The sequence below is a fragment of the Neolamprologus brichardi genome, chromosome 17 (assembly GCF_056152115.1).
Source record: "Neolamprologus brichardi isolate AB-2024 chromosome 17, ASM5615211v1, whole genome shotgun sequence".
Taxonomy (NCBI): Eukaryota; Metazoa; Chordata; class Actinopteri; order Cichliformes; family Cichlidae; genus Neolamprologus; species Neolamprologus brichardi.
Genome location: NC_142120.1, coordinates 26,607,501 through 26,618,867, shown reverse-complemented (window position 1 = coordinate 26,618,867; position 11,367 = coordinate 26,607,501). Strand labels below are relative to the sequence as shown.

The following is an 11,367-nucleotide window of genomic DNA, read 5'->3' as shown; positions in this document are numbered from 1 at the left end:
TCTCACTGTTTTCACTACAAACAGCCACTCTACTTCAACCACACACACACACACACACACACACACACACACACACACACACACACACAATTTGTGTACAGATATGCATATACTTTCAAATGTATACATTTATACAACCAAATAAGTCAGAAATCTTTTCCTGTTGCGGATTAAAATGAGGTAAAGTTTGAAGATTGGATCACATGTTGATTTATTCATTTATTTTACTGTTTTATTAAACGTTCTTTATTTTTTTCTTCAACTGTACATGTGCATATTTATAAACTGTTCATCCTGAAAACAAAATGATGGCACTTTTTAACTTTATATCATTATACCTACCTGTGTTACCCATTTAATATATATTGACATTACATTGCATGCAACAAATCTCCCTGAATTATTATTTAATGTTGAGTGGACAGCAGTTGATCTCATACAGCAGTTTAAGAACGACATTCCTACAGCAATGAGTGACTGTTTGAGACTTTGTTGACACTACATCAAAGGTGGCTCTTAGCTTTGTGTAATTATTCCACTGTTTAACTATATTTTCTTTTTACATCTGTTTTAAAGTTATTTTCATTTCATTGTGCCTGATTTATTATCATTTATCATTTCTTTTCTCATTTTTTTTTTTACCCTTTATTCTACCAACCTCTATCTCGAGAACAGACTTTATTTTTCCTTCCAGTTGAAATCGCTTTTTGCTCCTTTAACTGAATTTTTGAAAAGAAAATACTGATGTTGTTATAGATTGCTGTATATTGAATACTATTAAAAATAGAATTAAACCGGTTATTTTGATATTAAAAATGGTCAATTTGTGAATTGTCAAATTTTGCTCCATAAATATTTCTTGATTTAAACAGATAGTTTTCAGATAGCTTTACTGAATCATTTGAATGAATAGCTGTTTAACTTTTAACATCTGAAAGAGGTTCTTCATGAAACTAATATAATTGTGCTATATTATGGCTTAGGTACCAATAAAAACAGTTTCTATATATCATTGAGTTCAGAAGGAATGTATAACATAGAAAACATTTTTGCTCTAATTTTATTTTAAATATTCAACGCTGCTGTAACTTAATGTTTTCATTTTATTCACACCTAAATTTATTCTAACTGTATTCTAAGGCAGTTGTGTTGCTTTATATGTTTATACAGACAACACTGGTAACACTGCAGTCACTGTTCTTATACCTCACAACAAAGCTTTTCTCGCATTTGTCCACCTTCACTTCTTTCTGAACGAGCTCCCCAGTGATGAGGCCAAGTTCTGAAATGACATTCTTGGGCGCCCCCTACTGAGTTGCAGCTGCATTTTTTTCCTGCATAAAATATATGAAACGCACAGATAGAGGAAAAATCTCGAGGTCACAATGAAGCAGCCCGCCAAGCCCTGGATGCTCACTGTCATTGATGTAGCAGCGGAAATGAAGACGTGTTATGAAATCATAGTCATGTGAGCCAACATGCTACACAATAAGTCCAGTTAATATTCACTAAGGCCAATGCAGTTCGTCCTCAGGGTGTTAAGACTTTACAGAAGGATCCATGGGATAGAAAGCCCATGTGTGGCATTAGAGGGCTCATTCAAGTTAAAACCCCCTCTTCCTTTCACACAGGGGAGCATAAGATTTAAGTTTATTCTCAGCGTTTTCTCCTGCGGTATTTTTAATCCATGATGCGCCCTTTAATTGCCTAATTTCTTTAATATCTTGAAATAGGTCCCATACTGCTCCAAATACTCTCTGGAATTATTGACGTGCTCAGTTCTTTATGTTTTACAACATTTTTAAAAATCTTTCATGCTGTCAGTATTTCAAATTTGGGTCAGTTATTAATTTACACTGGTTTGTACTAGAGGAAATACACTTGCAGGTCTCCTTTTTTTTCCCCCAAAAGAAGGTTTAAAAATATCTAAAACGTTACAGTAAAACACATGTTGATGCTTAAACTGAACAAGGTTGAGTGAGAATATTTAAGTCTTTAAAAAGAAATGCTTTGCAATAAGATATCATTTTACATTTGGATTAATAGCTACAATAAAACCCTGCCAAAGGATAAAAAAGATGGCAGCATTAAACTGTATAAATATTCAAATTAAAACATCTGACCTACAACAGCAGAAAGCAGAGCTTGAGCACATGACATCAGCCTGCTGAGTGTATGATTTTTTAGAATGTCCTCTTGATTGCAATTGGCATTGGCCCATCTTGCACACAAATAACCCCGAGCTGTAACCAAGTCCACCTGTTCGTAAACACAAACAGTTATGAACGCACTCCAGCTAGTCACATCTCATCAGAAACAGAACACACGGTGCAGCATGCATCGACGGCTTCATCTTGCCCCCGTGGATGAAAGCTGTTTCCCCTCAGCGCTGTGATGCTCATACGAGGGGCCGGTGTACAACAGTAAAAAAAAAACAAAACAAAACAAAAAAAAAAAAACAACCAAAAGAGGTGGTATTACACAACAAACTATTTGTGAAGTAAATGTTTCTAGTTTGTTTTTACCATCCATGAGGCTTTTTAATTTTATTCTTGTAGGCTCCCCCTAGTTCTCAGAGCTGATCTGGGCTGTGCCCCCAGAGACACAGTAGCCTGTTGTCTGGCCTGGGGGGAAGGGGGGGTTGAAGGAGCGTTGTTATGAGAAGGCAAGGAACATGTTATGTTAACCTGGGTGGTAAAAGCCCAAGCATATTTGGGAAAATGCCCCTTTATACCTTCTCACACCCATCGTTTTCGGCCAAATTCCCCCGTAGTCTTTATGTCTTGGTTCCAAATTACTAAAACTAATATTCTCTGACTTTCCTCTTATGGTATTTAGCCATAGCTATCCTGCAATTACATTTAATTTGGTAACTAATGACAAAATCATCAGAAATTTATTTCCAAAGAAACAATAACCCTGCATGGATAGTGACAAGGTCTTGCTGAGGAAATGTACCCTAAGCCTAACAGTGAATTTTTCTGAACTCAACACAAATGTCTTTAATAACATAATAACATTCATAACGTTCATAGGGCCAAAAGTAGAGTGCCCACTAGTGATGACCCGTTTAAGCTGATGGAACAGAAATCATTAGCTGTGCAGTCATTGACAGTGTTGAGCAGTGTGTCAGCACTCAGACTGAAAGGCTCTCTGTTCCCCTCAAATCTCATTTTTGTATTGTGTTCATCTGGATGCTTTTCCAAGCTAAGCCTGGCACAGGCCTGGATTTCCGGAGACCAAAATGTGAGCCCAGGGAACTGGGCTCCTTCAGAAAAAGGGGGGAGATAGAGCACCACTCAGAAGCCAAACAAACCCAGAAATCAGAGGTTTATTTAAAATCCCCTGTCTTATATTAACAGCGGTGCTACAGGCTAGTGATTAGCCACACATGGGTCAGGGGTTCCAAAACCTCACTTAATTTCCTTTGGAATACATATTTTGTGTTTATTTTGAGATCCATAATACGGGCATGGGTTGGACTCATATATGGTCATTAAAAACATATTATTGGTATTTAATGCTATGAAACAGACTAAAAAGTAGCTTTGGGACAGATAGAAGACTTTTTTGTTTGTTCAGTTTTTTTCTTAGTAAGTAAATGGAATTGCATGTACTGTAGATACTATACCATAGTATAGTATCTACAGTATAGTAGCACAGGTTATTGTCAGCACCGAGCATATGATCTCTGCAGTAATCTTTGACATTGAGGGATTCACACTTGTTTGATGTCATACAGTTTAAATGCCCTGCGCAGGAAGGAAGTGCTCACCCACTGGCCGTCTGTTCCATCTTCAGGAGCTCTATGGGAGGGCGGGAGGATTTCAGTGCAATATTTACAGTGACCTTTTCCTCTCACTGGCCAGGGGCCCATGGGAAAAAACTGGAGAAGACAAACAATGAACAATAGGGTTCGGGGATGAGCAATGGTGCCAGCGCAGCATGTGCCATTGCGAGATGTAGATTACAGAAGGTTAGGGGGTCAAAGCAAGGATGAGGGCACCAATCGTCTCCCTCAGGAGCACACCTGCTCAGAAAGCCTGCACTATTTAAAAACGCAACATGCAATCGCATGTTCCTCACTAAATAAATCATTTTGAATGGAAAGTATATTTCTTTGGCACTTTGGGATATAGATGAGAAGATCAATACGACTGATATATTCCCAGATGGGAAACAGCTAGTCTGACATCTGAACCAGACTAGCTGTTTCCCTGCTCTTTCCAGTTGTTATGCTGGGCACACACCACCATATGCTGGCATGACCTTCATCTTTAACAGACAGACAGGACAGTGGTCTTCTCATTTTATCACTGAGAAGCAAAAGTTTATTTCCCAAGATTGTGAAATATTCCTTCAACTAAACATTTGGTGCAAAATTGTGAGTATATTAATATGCATATTAATTAATATGTACAAATGCACAACATTTATATTACAACTCATATATAATATCTGTTCAATAACACAATAAAATATGTGATATACTGCCACTTATTTCTGTATTCACCGGGTGATATGTGTGATATACTGCCAATGTAGTCATTCATTGGCAAAGACTGTACCACTGAGACTGAGATCAAAATCTTCCACCATCATTGCTTTAAGTAGATGTTTATGTAGACAAACAGCCTCTGTGTTACATCAGCATCTGTGCAAACTCCCCAGTCACAGTTTGATCCCTCAATTATCAGATTAGTCAGTCTAATTGGACAATATGCTTTCCCTGGGGATTGGGCCTTGCCTTATCACAGAAATTCTTTCTGCCCTGCACAATTTGGTGAGATAAATGTAATGCCATCAGTGTTCTAGTGTGTGCCTGGGTGGTCTCTGTTGCATTTCTAATGATGCTGCGCCTTTCCCAGAACAAGTGGAAATACCTCAATGATGCACCGTGAAAAGAGAGATGAGGAAAGGAGCAAAGCTCCCAATGGGCTTCAAAATTCTCACACAATGGACAACCAACACTTCAGAAGAGCAGGCTGGTTTTATTGCTGCATGGAGACTTAGATCCACCCTGGATACATGATTACATTAAAACCTTGGTCAGCAAAATTTTGTGTATGTGTGCGTGTGTGTGCATGTAATATAACTGCCTTAAGTTTTCACAGGTAATTAGGATATCTCCTGAGAGACTAAAGTGGCTTTTATAAAGATTTTAATAAATGATCACGCTGTTTTCTTACATTTATCGTTTATCGGTTCGTTTATCGATTTTATTTATATAGCACATTTAATTACAACAGCAACGTTGACCAAAGTGCTGTACAGAAATTCAAAATAACTAGTACCAAAGAACTTTATTTATTTATTCATTTAATTTTAACATTTAAAAGGCCTGAAGTGTATAAAACAAAACATTAAACTTACTATGTTACAGAAGCTTGTTTGAAGTTATGGAGATCGCTGAGTTAAACACATTTATAGTCAAAAATATAAATGTGCATTTACAAAGTGATTCGTTTTATTTTGAAGGCTGCATGAAAAACGGAAGACCGGAAATAGTTAAATGATACAGGAAACACCGCAGAAGGCAAGCGACTGTAAGTTAAATCTTTCCCTTTATATCTTCTACTTTTTCTACCCCAAATAGCTCGCTATAATTATGCCATTTCCTTTTGAAATCTAAGCCCTTTTTATGGTCACGAAGAACGAGAATGACAGCCTCTAACTCCAACATCATTCTAGCATAACAAATCCGGTTAATGGCAAACGCTAGCATAAGCTAACTGCAGCTGTCAAATTTCTCAGTAAAGCTTGTATTCTTTTCTGTAACAAAACGAAAGAGCTATTTAATTATTGCAGCAGTTGGCTTTAACGTGTCTGACGAAAGAAAATAACTGGAAAATGGCTTATTTGTGTCATTCTGCAGTGTTAGCGACATTACGATTAGCTGTGCCAAACTCTGTTAAAATTTCTGTCTTATTAAAGTAAATTTGGTGTTGCGTTGTGTATGTAGCGATACACGTAGTGAGGAAACTTCTTACTAGTAATCATTGACTTCTGGTAAATTCGGGAAGGCGATACTACGTTAATAGCTATAAAAATCATCTTCTTGTCTTGCTTAGCTGTGACCCCCTCCTTTGTTTTGTTTACTTTTCGATTAGTGCTGAATAACAGCTGGGTTGTTCATAAAGCAGATGTATTATTAAAATGAAAACCCGTGTGATGCTCAAAGCACTAAATTGGCACTTCATTTACCAGATGCTGTAATCCACAGCGCTATATTCAACGGGTGCTATTCTCTGCAAATATAGAAATGCTTTATGAAGATTTCATCCAGAAACCGCCTTCTTTCTTACGTCAACCCCACCTTGCAACTAATATCTTGGGTTTTTGTTTTATAAATAAATACATAAAATCTGCAATAGTGACTCATTGCCAGGTGGTATGATTACTCCTAATTGCCTTTGAAGTAGTAAGAAGTGATTGCTAGTATGATGAAATTACACTTAAAACACCTTAGTGGTACTTGGAGAACAAAAAAGAAAACACTTGGAGAGTGAAAATAAGAAAAAAGAAATAAAGTGATCACACTCAGTTACCTCATGTGACAGAGAAAGGCACTGACTGGAAAACAAACTGATAAGACTAAACATTAGTATATTTCAGATTAGGTAACTTGACTTGTTTTTGAGAATTAATTTGGTATGATTGTTACGTTCTCTCAGAATGCTCATTCAGTTCATGTGAGAATCATATTCCCTCATTACCCCTGCATGAATGGCAGACTTATCTTGGATGATTATGAGGTATAATTACATGGTAATGTGGCGCATCAAAGATAATCACTTCTTGTGTTTGAAGCTACTGTTAGTTCTGATTTAGGTCAGTGCACCTGTGAGGCTTTTATGAATATTTTCTGTATAGTTAATGATTATTTATTATTGATTTGTGTACCCATTAGAGCTTTTATATTTGAGAGGGTGAAATCAGTGAATTTTTGTTTGTTTCCTGAAATAGACCACAAACACACTAATTCTCACTGAGTGGATTGTAAGATGAACTGATTTAAGTGGTTGTATTATGAAAGCACATCTTGAATTTCAACAGCTAAGCAATTGCAACAATTTGACCCTTAACAGGAAAACACATTGTTTTACTACAAGGCTGTAGTGCTGAAAATTCTCAACACTCGGGTCTGAATCAGTGCAGGATGTAACTGACCTACGATATGTTTAGTGTTTATTCCTAATGCTGCTCGTCTGTTGCACTACAAAGTTACAAAGTGAAAAATCACGTTGTTCAGAATCACTTTTGTCATTCACCTCAAGAATCCTTAGCATAATGCTGCCTCAATGATGAGCATTGCTTCTTTCTGTTTTCTAAATATTCTAACCAGTCTGTGTTAGTCAGAGATCAAGAAAGTGCATTTCAACATTTCAAGCTGTGGCTGCACATACAATCACTCCTAGTATATGTAAACAGTGAGATACAACTTAATATACATAAAGACCTCCCAGATATTATGTAAACACTCATTAAGTTTAGTGTTTTCAGACAGAACACAGTTTAAGCCTCTGTAATCCTTTTTCTTGTGTGCTTTTTAATGTTGTTACACATACTTTCTTTAAATAGCTCTATCCCAGGGAAGCAGTTCTTTACCATGTGTGTTAGTTTAACTGATTGATTGTATGACAGAGTGAATGAGAGCAATTTGATTGACAAGTCACCAGCAGGCTGGTGCCGTGTCATAGAAATAAGATGTTGATCATTCGAGTTGAGGTCCACGGTAGCAATTCTACAGTTAGAGCCTACAGAGCTCTGTGTATCACTTCTCTTTCTTTAGTCCAGAGTCAGCATTGGTGACAGAGGAAGGTGGGGGGTGGCTACACTGATCCATTTCCTGTCCCCTCCTGGGGCTCTAATTGAAAAATTTGGGTGGCCCTGTTGTTTGTTTTGGTGGAATGTGGTGGGCTGCGTTTTTTCTTTTTTTTCTTTTTCTCTTTAGAATTTCCTGAGTGACGCTGCTCCGTAGACCTCGGGGTGAATCAAGTGATGGGGGCTGGGCTAGACTTTGTTTGTAGCGGCACTTCTTGCTTACCCCTTTCTGCTTTCTGCCCCACCTGGCATTACCCAGCCTACACACAGAGCTTGCTGGGCCACTGGTCTTCACTCTGGGGTTTCTGTGACCTTGTCAGATCTAGACAGGCAATGGGGCTTTGGCCCCCCGTGAAAACAAACATGACATAAGTTCTGTCAACTCTTTTTTTTAAAAAATAATTTTTTACGTATTTTAATACAAAATGAATAGGTCAATGATTATTTGTTAGCTTGGTAATCAATTTTGTTGCCTGCAACTTTTTATTTGGACTTTAATATATATTAGCTCTATGCTGATTTTTTGAGATTTTAATTTATTTTAGACTGAAATGATATAAACTCTTCTTAAACATCATATGAGACTACAACAGAGGTGAGTAACATTATTCTCTAGAAGGCAGATAAAATCCCAAAGGCTCTCTTATTGGAGAAGTGAACTGAAACCTGTTTACAGGTTACAATTGTATCATAAAAAAACCCAAACACTCAACAATGTATGAACATTTAAATGACCTAAAATCATGCCAGTTGTCTGACATGTACACCAACACAGATCATAGATGAAACACTGGAATCACGTCATTCAGACTCGCTGCCGTCATTCACCTCAAGATTGCTTACTATATTGCTGCTTCGTTGATTTGTTTATTTTATGAGGTTTATTTTACTTTTTTTTTTTAACTAGTACCAGCAGTCACCAAGTGTAGTAAAAGTAAAGTAAAATAAATGTTAGCTACCTTGTATAATTGGTCAGTTTGGGGGTTGTTTTGTTTGTTTGTTTTGTTTTTTGACAATACACTCCCCAGCTAATGGGGTAAAACGTTTAATGTGAGTTATGATTTGGCGAAAAATATAACTTATTATTATTATTATTATTATTAGTAGTAGTATTAGATTAGCTGCATGATTTTATAAAATAAAGTCTTCCGTCAGTATTCACAATATAATAGAGAAATATATATTAATTTAAACATGGATAATCATCACAACATCATTTGCCCTAAATTCAAATACAAGAATGAGGAGTCAAAAACAGGAAATTGGTTTTAAAGAGTAAATATTGCATTTTTGGGACAAAACATTAGACTTATTTTATTTATTACATTAAATGAAATGCTACTATTTTGGGAAAAAATACCCTAAATTGCACTCTTTGAAAATTGCTTAAGTGGATTTTGTTTTTAATCATGATTTGGGTTTGAAATCAAGTAATTGTTCAGCGTTGTTCTGTGGTACTAAAATAAATATTTGGGTTGTTTATAAGACAAAATATAGGTTTAAAACTTGAGCATAGGGAAATAGTGATAGACATATATCAATATTCATATGCTAGACCAGGGATGTCAAACATAAGACCTGGGGGAAAGAATCCGGCAAAGACTCCAGTCCCACCCGCTGGACGGCTTTGGGAAATATGATGGAGGGGGTAAATTTGTGGACTTCCAACTATATTTGTATCATTTTTACAGCTTTTCCTGCTGATAATGACTTCCCCACAGCCATTCACAGTACACCAAAGTAGTCAAATAATAAACAAGTAATTGGCAAAAAAGTTCATGTTTTTCACTGTGTACAGAGATTTCAGTTTAAAAAGTATTCTTTATAAATACACTTTTACTGTAGTTTTACACATTTTCATGTAGAAAAACTGAGGTGTGCTGTTTCACTCATCTAGCCCATTTAAAATCAAAATGTGTGGGGCAGTCTGTTGTCCTCGAGGTAAAAATGAGTTTGACTGTATCCCTGTGCTAGACAGACAGAGTGTAAATTCAACACAATATTGGCAGCTTTGTGAAGCATTAGACATAGTAAATGACTTGATGCTGTAAACCTTAATAATTAATTACAAGCCCACCAAAGTGCTTTAGTGTAAGCAGCGGTCTTTGTATAACTCCTGGTAGTATATGAGTGGATGTTTCTCACGCTGGTGATGTGTTGTTTTTAAATGTGAAAAAGCTGGGGCAGCAGTGTTATAACCTGGCTTATGAAGGTTCAAACTGCTCAGTTTCGCCTTGTCATTGGGCAGAGCCGCCTGTCTCCAGCCTGTTAATCCTCTGAAAACATTGTCTTGCATTTGCAGGCCTATATTTCATGTTTGTGTTTATTAGTATAGGATTTTTATATGGGAAATTGGGGACTCCGCTTCATTAGGCATAACTTAGTAAAGCACTTGAGACTGACAAACAAATAAACAGATAGCCCTAAAGATAACAGACTCTGTAGGCAGACATCATGATGCTTGGCCAGTGAACCAGAAGCACACATCTGATCATTTGCTCTCCTTCTCTGTCACGGAAAAGTCTCCGTGAGGGCTGAGACTGGCTGCTCACAGTAGAAGTGCTGACTCATTGTCAAAATGACTGGTCAGTAGTTCCAGCATTTGTTAGCATTTGGTCCCTTTCTGGCTTTGAGCTGCATGGCCCTATCTACACCTTAGAGGTATGCAGTAGCCTGGGTGTGAGCAAACACCGAGGAGGTTTTTTTTCAGACTCCACCCAGGCTGTGTGATCAGGCCAGTCATCTCAAGCTGGGTGATGTTTGGCCGGCTCTGTGCATTCAGAGGGGGGGGGGGGGGGGGGGGGGGGGATCTTTGATGGAATCTGATGTTTGGGTTACGTTAGAGAGCACAGCGTGAAATGGTGAATGTGTGTCTGGAAGAGGTACCGAGCCACTAGAACAGCCTGTTAGATTTTCTAATGGTTTGAGGGGGGGGCTTTGAGTGTGATGAGCTGTCTAAATGGGACCCTTTGTGCCCACTAAACCTATCACACTCTTCCTTTGACACACACATTCACACACCAATCACTGCCATATGTGGATCACCTTTAAATACTCAGTAGCTAATTACCTGCGGTATGAACGCTGTAGTCATGACATGTGTTCATATGCCTGGTCAGATACCATAGATGGTCACCCATGGTAGACATAACTGTTCTGCCATATATCAATGGCAGTTATGTCTAAAGCCTAAGATATTTTTTTGGGGGGTGGGGGTGGGGGGGTGGGGGGGGGTGGGGCATTTCCTGGAAGACTATTGGGAGTATATTGATTCCCTTTTCACCAAAGACAAAAAAATTGGAGAGAAATGTTTGGGATCTGATATGGAGCTAATCGTTTAAATTAAAAACTCATCATATTCAGCTATTATTCGGTTTCCTTTATCTAGTGGTTGTATTTCAATTCATAATAATAAAATAATGAAAATGTCTGGGATGGACTGATATATCGGGCTCGTTTAGTGATATTGGCATATCTTCAAATAATTTTTTTGGGTACCGGCACCGGATATCCCCTGAAAAGTATTTTTAATATCTATATTAT

At 37.5% G+C, this 11,367-nt stretch overlaps 1 protein-coding gene across 1 annotated transcript in view; it reads left to right on the top strand.

The window, feature by feature from the left end:
- Positions 1-5,497: 5,497 nt before the first annotated feature.
- exoc2 (exocyst complex component 2) overlaps positions 5,498-11,367 on the top strand; it is a 48,397-nt gene continuing 42,527 nt past the window's right edge. The window contains exon 1 of the mRNA XM_006797835.3: positions 5,498-5,546. The gene's annotated coding sequence lies outside the window, so the exon portion shown is untranslated. The remainder of the gene's footprint in view (positions 5,547-11,367) is intronic.